Source organism: Dermacentor variabilis, chromosome 1 (assembly GCF_050947875.1).
Source record: "Dermacentor variabilis isolate Ectoservices chromosome 1, ASM5094787v1, whole genome shotgun sequence".
NCBI classification, from domain to species: domain Eukaryota; kingdom Metazoa; phylum Arthropoda; class Arachnida; order Ixodida; family Ixodidae; genus Dermacentor; species Dermacentor variabilis.
Genome location: NC_134568.1, coordinates 10,667,644 through 10,676,378, shown reverse-complemented (window position 1 = coordinate 10,676,378; position 8,735 = coordinate 10,667,644).

The following is an 8,735-nucleotide window of genomic DNA, read 5'->3' as shown; positions in this document are numbered from 1 at the left end:
CTGCTCACCAGGTCTGGCCATATTGAGCTGACAAGCGCCGTGCCCACAATGCCTGCTAACGATCGTGTCTGCTGAGCGTTACATCACTGCGCGCCGCGGAACGAGCTCAACTTTCAAACCAAACGCCGTTTGCCCTATGCCTCGCGGGCGCCAAGGTCACAGCCGGGGAGTCGACGTATATCGCATTAGTGCGCCTACGCACATGGCAGTGCTGTGACGACGCTCATAGTGGCGCGTAACTTTGAGAATTATTCGAGGGAACCGCAGTTATTTGTTTGCTCTGTTGCTTCAATAGACCAATCAAAGTTTAGAGGAATAACAAAACCTACAGACGGAATGTCTGCGCGTCTTTGTTTTACTTCGTACCTTAGCAAGAGGGATGTTCTCGTTCCTATGACGTGCAGTCGCGCGCGTGCACAGAACGAACCTATGTCATTATCTACCGTGTTCCAGCACGCGATCATGTTCTGTGATGCGCTTGCGTCTGCCTCAGGTGGTGGTAACAACTTGAATGAGATTCTGCTCAGTTATGACCTGGCAGGGCCGAGTCCTAGGATGGCCCCTCACGAGGAGCGACCCTTTCCGGCCAGGCAACGAGGACTTTTTGTAGTTTTTGATCCGGCGTTCTGAGCAGCTCCTCCCACGTCTGTTGTGAGGGAGCTGGCAGGAGCGACCTGGGAGGGGGTAAGCCCTCGCACCCCCAAGGAATGTGATTTTGGATAGCCAATGTTTGATTTGTGCAGTTTTGACATATTGGGTTCCATTGCCCGTTGATAATTATGGCCAGCCAATGTAGGCTGGGGAACGACTTAGTTTGGATTCTACACAGGATCGAGGCTTGCGGTCGCGTGAGGCTTGCGTTTGGAGGCGGGTAGATTCGCCTTTTTTGCCTGTAGTAGTTTGTTATGTCGTGGTATGTCGTCTGTGCCTCATCCATGGGATCTGAGTCTGAGGGGCACATCTACCGGTTGATTAGACCTCAGGCTACCCAGTGCGCCTCCTCATTCCCTTGATTCCCCAGTGTTTCTGTAGCGGAAGTGCGCCGCGCAGCAAAAAAAAATCGAGAAAAAAAAAGAAAGAAGAAGGCGGGGCCTGTGACGTATGCGTTACGTGATCCTCCGGCTCTGGTATGGGGGAACGTAGGGAAGGAACTTCACTTGCGGAGGCTGACAGGGGCAGGTGGAGAGAGCGTTATATTGGCGATGACGCTCCCCTCCTGAAATCATGGGTTCGCGGCACTGAAATATCTATATCTAGGCTATTTATGAGCCAAATTGAAACATTCTTGTGGTAGAACACTCCCTAGAGGGCACAAAACTTCCGGCGTATAACCAAAATTTGCTGTGACCTGGTGAGGGGCCCCTTAACCCACTCCCTCCCGGTGGGCATCCGTGGCGCAGCGCGTAGAAGCGACGGGCTGCTGTGCTTGAGGAACCCGTGTGAAGCTGGTTCGATTCTGCCCAGCACTCAAGACGCTTTAAAGAACATTTTTTGTTGTTCAAGAGTGCCATCAACGATGTTAGGCTCGTATGTTTAGACTGCACACCTTCGGGATCTGCCCACGTTTCCTTTGCTGTACTATATTCCGGATCGGTCCATATTTTTGGTTATCTACAGAGCCGGAATAGAAGCTGGTGTGACAACGGCAAGAATTCCGCTCACACTAACAGGAATTTAAAGTATCGTCATGCAAAGCAGCACTGAACTCAGATAGAGAGCACGCACCTGCTCGCTCATCGGTATAATACAGTTAAGTAATTGATTTGTGGCTAGTGCAGCATGCTGGGTATGTCTTCGGCTCTTGTTAATTAGCTGGCAATATTAACATACGAAATGCTGTCTAATTTTTCTGGAGAAATATACGGGCACCGAATGATGTATGAAACGCAACAACAGTTATTTGTATATTTTTGTCTAGTCAATCTTTTGCGAATATCACAATTTATAAAGAAATCTGGTATAGCACATCTCTCCATAACTGTCGTTGTTATTGAGATTGGTATTTAAGCAATGTAGCGACACACTGTATTGCTGAAGATACCGTCATTTAGAATCTGCAGTGGTAATTCGAAAATATACCCACTGATTCGGCTATATGCGGCCTACAATGTCTTCGTTATCGGCCCACATTGTTATGACGCTTGCTTGCCAGGGTTGGCCATGACCAAGACGGCACGACGACTGTACGACGACCACGGAATCACGTCAAAGGAACGACGAATGTGGTATGACGACGACGGCACGACGCCAACGGTATGACGATTCCCCAATGATGACGATAGCATTACTACGACAGCGTGACGACGACAGCATGATGACAATGGGATGATGGCGAGTGCATAGCGACGATGGCATAACGACGACAGTATGACGAGGATCGGATAACAAATCTGGAATGATGATGATGATGATGATGGAACCCCGACCGCGTCACGATGACTGTATGACGACGACGATGGCATGACAACGACGGCATGATCGTGACAGAATGACGAAGGCAAGATTACGGTGAAATTATGTCGACGGAATGACATAAACAGATGAGGACGGTACCACGACAATGGGATGACGTTACTGAAACGATGACGATGGTACGATAACGGCCGGACGACGAAGTTATGACGACAAAGGGATGGCATCGACTGTATGACGACGATGGTGTGACGAGAGTGGGACGGCAAAGCTGGAATGATAACGATGAAACTACGACGACGGCATCACGACCACCAGTGCTTAGTAGCCGAAACTATAAGCAGACAACATGGGTCACTGGGTTGGTGTTAGAGGCTAGATATGCGTCATTTTTGCTGCAGTGATTCAAACGACTTGTGAGATGTAGTACAGATACATGTATTTTGTCTTGTGTCCTCATATGGATAGAGATCCTAGGAAATGTTTAAAAAGTCACGTGTGGCAGATACCAGAATTCTAATCCTTCAGCTCTATTGCTCAAACAGACAGGCATTATTTTAACGAGAAATCGAAACACATGTATAATCGACGAATTAGCAAAATTCACAAATTAACTTTTAACGAGTAACATTACGGCATATAAAGCAATTTACAAATTGTAGCCAGGGAGAACACAACGGCGATTCAAGTGAAACCAAGTCTCAGGATGACATTAATTTTGATGTTTTCCAGAACTTTGCGAAAAATACATTGGCAGTCCCGTTACTTTCGTGCATCAATGCATAACACGGCTTTTTTCTCGAAAAGTTAAACGACCGTGCATTTTTTACTGCAAGTTTGATGTCGCATATCTCGAAAATGATGCTATTCAAATAATTATTTTCAACTGGATATTCCTTGCCGGATATTCCTGCAATCACAGGCTACAATTTGTAAATTGGAATATGTGCTGTAAGTTAACTGCTTAAAACTTAATTCGTAAATTGTAACTAGTCGATTCTCCATTTTGATTTTTCACTCCCGTGATGCCCGCCTCTCCGAGTAGACCGGCTAAAGGACTAGAAACGTGCGATGTGCCAAAGACGATCTTTAAATATTACTTAATGTTCTTCGCAGAAACACCTGGTATATATACCCTTTCAACGTCAACAAAGATTCAGTTGGTAGTTCTGCAACGTGTCGTCTACTTTACGTCTTTTCGAAACGTCTGTCAGCTGATTTTCTTGAAAGTATGAGCCAACTATAGCTCAGCTGAGAAACGTACGTATTACGCGGAACGGAAATCGGACCACGTCGCACTGCTGGCCAGTCGCATGCTTCTGTGCTGCTAAGATAATGGATCGCTGCTAGCTAGTGTTAGAACCACTGATAATAATAAGCCATATAGTATAGAAATACTCTCGCGTATGTCGACACGGTAGAAATTGCTAACTAGACGTCTTCAGTTGCCATGTTTAAAAATATTACTTTAAATGAATTGCGTGGCTTGGCGTCTCGAAACGAGGCTATGAGCAACGCGGCAGTGTAGGTCTTCGGATTAATCTGACCTACCTGGCGTGCTCTGATGCGCACCTAAAGTGCAGGAGCGTTTTATTGCATTTCGACCTCCGTTGCGATGCGGTCACCGCGGCCGGTAATCGAACTCGCCACCTCGTGCTCAGAAGCAGAACCCCATATAGCCACTGCCATATCGTGACCGGTTGCATTATCAGTCATTAACGTCCATGAGCGGCGCATTCAATTGCAGAGCAAAACATACCTCCCCCTTCCCCCCCGCGGACTATGGCCGAGAGAATTACGCACCTGTTAGAGAAGTCACTGACGAATTACAAAACGCTCTGTGCCGAATTAGAAGGGAGAAAGGGAAATAAAGGGAAGAAAAACAAACACGAATCTAGCGCTGATGTTTCCGGGAATTTGAAAGAAAAATAAAATCCACTAAAGCACTGTCCCCTGATCGATTAGTTTTCGCGTACAGGTCAGAGGTTGGATTCCTACAGCAGATCGTAATCCCATGCCCGCCTCTTTGTTTCGAGTGGCGGAATGAGATACGACGTAGTTAAACTGACGTCTCATTAACTTAATGACAACAAAACAGCACACCAGTGTGCTGCAATATACCAACGTACATAATTTTACTGTCACTTTACCGTCTGCTTTGTGTTGCACAGTCGTTCTCATTATAACAGGATAACTCTGTTGTAGGCTCTCTTATGACTCTTTAGAGCCAAACCATCCTGCTCATGTCTCTCGAATTGTGGTGACCAGGTTACAAGTACTTTGGCGCTCTGGGGGTGAGCAGCTCCTGAGCCATAAAACTCCATCAATTACCGGAACTGGAAAACCTCATTTGGGCCAAATTTTGAAACGCGACGGCACAGCAGGGAGAAAGGCGTTGTAACACCGCCGCCTTTCTGAAAAGAGGCGCACGACAATAACGGGCGACAGGCTCAACCCACCCTCGATGTTCTCGACCTAGTACACTTATGTGGTCTTACCTGTGACGACACGTAAAGACGCAAAAGTCGTTATGGCTGTTGCGAGATAATGGCCCGGACCCACCAAGGGCGATAGATCAAGAAGACGGTGACATGAAGTAGCAAGAAAAAGAAAACGCAAGTGGTGAACGTTTAAGTGAACAGCCAGCCTTTCAAGAGCGGGAAAACGCCCTTAAATATATGTTGGCAAGGGTTAGTACAGATTAGAAATGTGAAAATACAGAGAAAAGAAAAACAGTTTCTTTGGGAATGGGATATCAGGGGGTAGAAGTGGTGGTTCTTTAATCCCTGGTCATGTTGTGGGCTTCACTGATCATCTGTTTCACCTGTATTTGCATTTATCTTTTCTCTTTCCTACAACATCCTGTTTTTAATTTCTTTTCACTATTCACAGAACGCTCCTGGAAAATGTCTTCACAGCTTCATTACGAGATATCTCAGAAGACTCGAGGTCCGTAGCGCTTGTACCGTTAGTCAGGCACAGCTTCGCCTGGAAACCGCAGCATATAAGGTGTTATCCTTAATACAGACCACATCGCGGCTATCAATAGAGCGCGGGAGTGGTGCACTTCCGAAGCGGGGTAGCGCCTATCGAGTCACTGTACGCTGCTGCTGATGATGACGATCATGACAATAATAATGATGATGATGATAATGGCCCATTCTGTTTGCACTCCCTTTGAATTGGGGCGGCGACAGTCACCTAGCCTACTTGAGCTAATAGCGTTTTACCACGTCTATGTTGCAGTCTTGCATTTTGCCTATATATTTCTTTGATCTTCCTTTTCTTCATTAAATCCTCTACCTCTATATTGTACCTATGCATGTAATGGCCCCAGTCCTATCAATGCCTTCTGTTTCTTTCTTTTTTTTTCTTTTTCACCAATGCTCTAAGTGTCCCTTGCTTATTTCCACGGCTGGCCAGTTAATGCTTCCACCCCCTTTTAATCCCAGCTCTTCTAAGAGGTGCACGTTTCCTACGGGTCCTGCTGGGAGAATATTTTGCCATTCCATTGCGATGCGCTGAGTCGTGTTCACACTTTTGTTGGGGAATACGCATGCCTCATCCTGTTGCGAATATTGGCTCCGGTATATTTTTGTCCTTAGGCAGCAAGCTCCAGCCTCAGGCAGCCAGGCACAGCCCTTCTCTACATATTTTCCTTGCTAAGTTATTTCTTGCCAAATTTCTAAATCTTCGTGGATGTTTTTTCGTTGTTTCCACCCTTTGCGTATACTTTAGCGACTCTGTTACCCTCACTTTTTTTTATGACTCCTTGTTTATGTTCCCTTTCATCCTGTACTTAATTTTACAGCATGAAACTTACACTGTACTTGGTTGTCAATTTTCTTGACCTCTTCCTTCATTCCTTGTCTACACTATAATGAGATACAGATTTTACTGTACAGACATTACTCGCCCATTAATTTTCATCCATATTCCTGAGGATTTCTTCAAACATTATTTTCTTCTGAAACAAGAGCCCACAATATGTCACTCAGCACTGCTAAATTTGAAGTTTTTCCTTGGGCGCCCAATTTCTATTGGCGCGCATACCTTTGGTTAACTTCCGACCCGGACAATGTGACTGTAGCCCCAAAGTGTTCGGTGTTTTTTTATTGCTGCATTCCGCTTCCCTTTCATCCTAACATTCTTCTGGCTCAACCCACAGACCCGCGTGTGGCGACTCCCTGTCCGCCAGCCATAATCATCAGAAAAGGGGAGCTGCACATTCGCAACTCCTTATTCTGAGCGCACGCTCAGAAGCTACTACGTGCGTTCCAGCTTCCAGGTAGGTGGAACTAGGGCCTCTGTTGCGTTACGGTTCCTATATTAGCACCTCTCCCACATTCTAGACAGCCGTGACGGGGCTGGGCGTGTATTTCCAAAAAAAAAAAAAAGCTTGCCGTTCTGTTTACTGTCAATCTCGTTTGCCATGTTCCTTTCTCCTTTCATTGCTCTTCCTATCATTGAGATAACATTTATATGGACACTGCAAGCTCATTTCTGTCGTCGGCGTCGGCGTCACCGTGAGGTTCCGTATAAATTCCAAGGGAGATACCGTCGCCATGCGCCCTACGCTGTATGTGCGAATGAAAGCGTGCGAGGGGAGCCGACGATCGCGGCTCAATCTCTCGCCCGCGCGAAAGGAACGAATACGTAGAAAAAGCGCGCCGTCACATCTGGCGTATCAGAAATCATACTATCTTTCGGTGCGTCAGTTATAGGGGTCATCCACAGGGACGTATTTGATGCCGTTTGCAGTTACATACAGTCAACAAAACGGATAACTTTTTAACTTTTGTCTTGTATTTTGTTTGTTTTTGTATGTTTTCTTATCTCTCTTTCGTTATATTTTTTTTCTCATCGAATAAGTGGCACTTCAAGAAGAATAGGTGAACGTTTCAGCACGCAATTCTTGACCAATCCCCCAGTGTGGGTATGAGCCATAACATGAGGCCATCATCATCATCATCATCATCTGGCGTGCGAGGCATCCAGCGTTGCGAGGCGCCGGGGGAGGGGGGTTCTCTCCGGCTCCAACTGCGCATGTGGCGGTTGCGCATGGTCGCTCTGCCGTATCATGAGAGCCACCTGCGTTGGGGGCAGGGTCTAGGTACGTCGGCGGCTCGTAGCTTTGTGCGTGCTGTGCTGCGCGTTCTTGGCGCTCACTTGGCGTTGAAGCGATAGACAGCACGAATGCCATTTCGCTCGCTGCTGCCGCCGCGTTACCTCATGGCAGCGTTTTGACAGCGAGTATCCGTAGTCATTGAGCGTGATGTGTTCATGTTTGCTCTGCGCGCTGACACCATGCTTACTAATTTGGATAGCAAGCGAATCTTTACAAGTTGATATGGCTGATAAAAGTACTATACTTACTTTGTATGGCTGTCTGCTAACTTGCTGTCGCAATCAATGCTTGGCCATTCGGGCCAAAACCGCGTCTTTTTATCTTTCTTCCGAATTCTTGCCGAATCATCGAATGAACCTTCTCCTTTTTTTTCTTTTCAACTAATTTCCATTCATCTGGGCTGATTAATCGATTATTTGGTATACTCTTGTTACTACTTTTACATCTTCCTTCTTCGTTTCATGTCTATTATTATTATTATTATTATTATTATTATTATTATTATTATTATTATTATTATTATTATATTGCGTTTTCTTAAACCACCCCAATCTTGGCACATTACACATTATGGGTACAGGCTATACCTAGTCTCGTAATAATCATAATCATCATGATCATTAAAGAATTCAGGCCCTGCGGAGAACGCTGGGTTCGCCGCACGCGTTCATTCTAACACCGGCGCCCGGTGAAGAAACTGCGGACGAAGACAGAGACGAAGTGAACGATGCGGGCCCGAAAGCAAACTGCCGCGCCTGCGAAGACACCGAATATGTCCGATGATAAAGGTGAAAAGTACGTCCACGACGGCCCACTCGAGAAAAGCAATAGAAATGCTGTTGGACACGAGCCAGATGCAGACGAGGAACCAGGTAGGAAGACAACGGCCGCTCCCCGCGGGCGAGTCAAGAGGCGTGCCCGCTACGCTAGCCTCACTACCGGTGGCAAGGCAGCTTCAATGGACGATGTGCAACCCGGGTCTGCAATCAAGCATCCCGCGGAGCAACCCGATTTACTCGCGCGGGAGAAACAAGCATTGGATAACGACGAGCGGCGGTCTGAAGACAGAGGCCGGCGCCACCGCGAGAAGTCCCGTAGAAGCAAGTCCCCTCGTAAACGAGCCATGCCCGGCTTGCGCTCTTCTTACAGAGAGGCTGCCCCCGAGGAGCCCAAAGCAGTCGCAACGCCACTGACG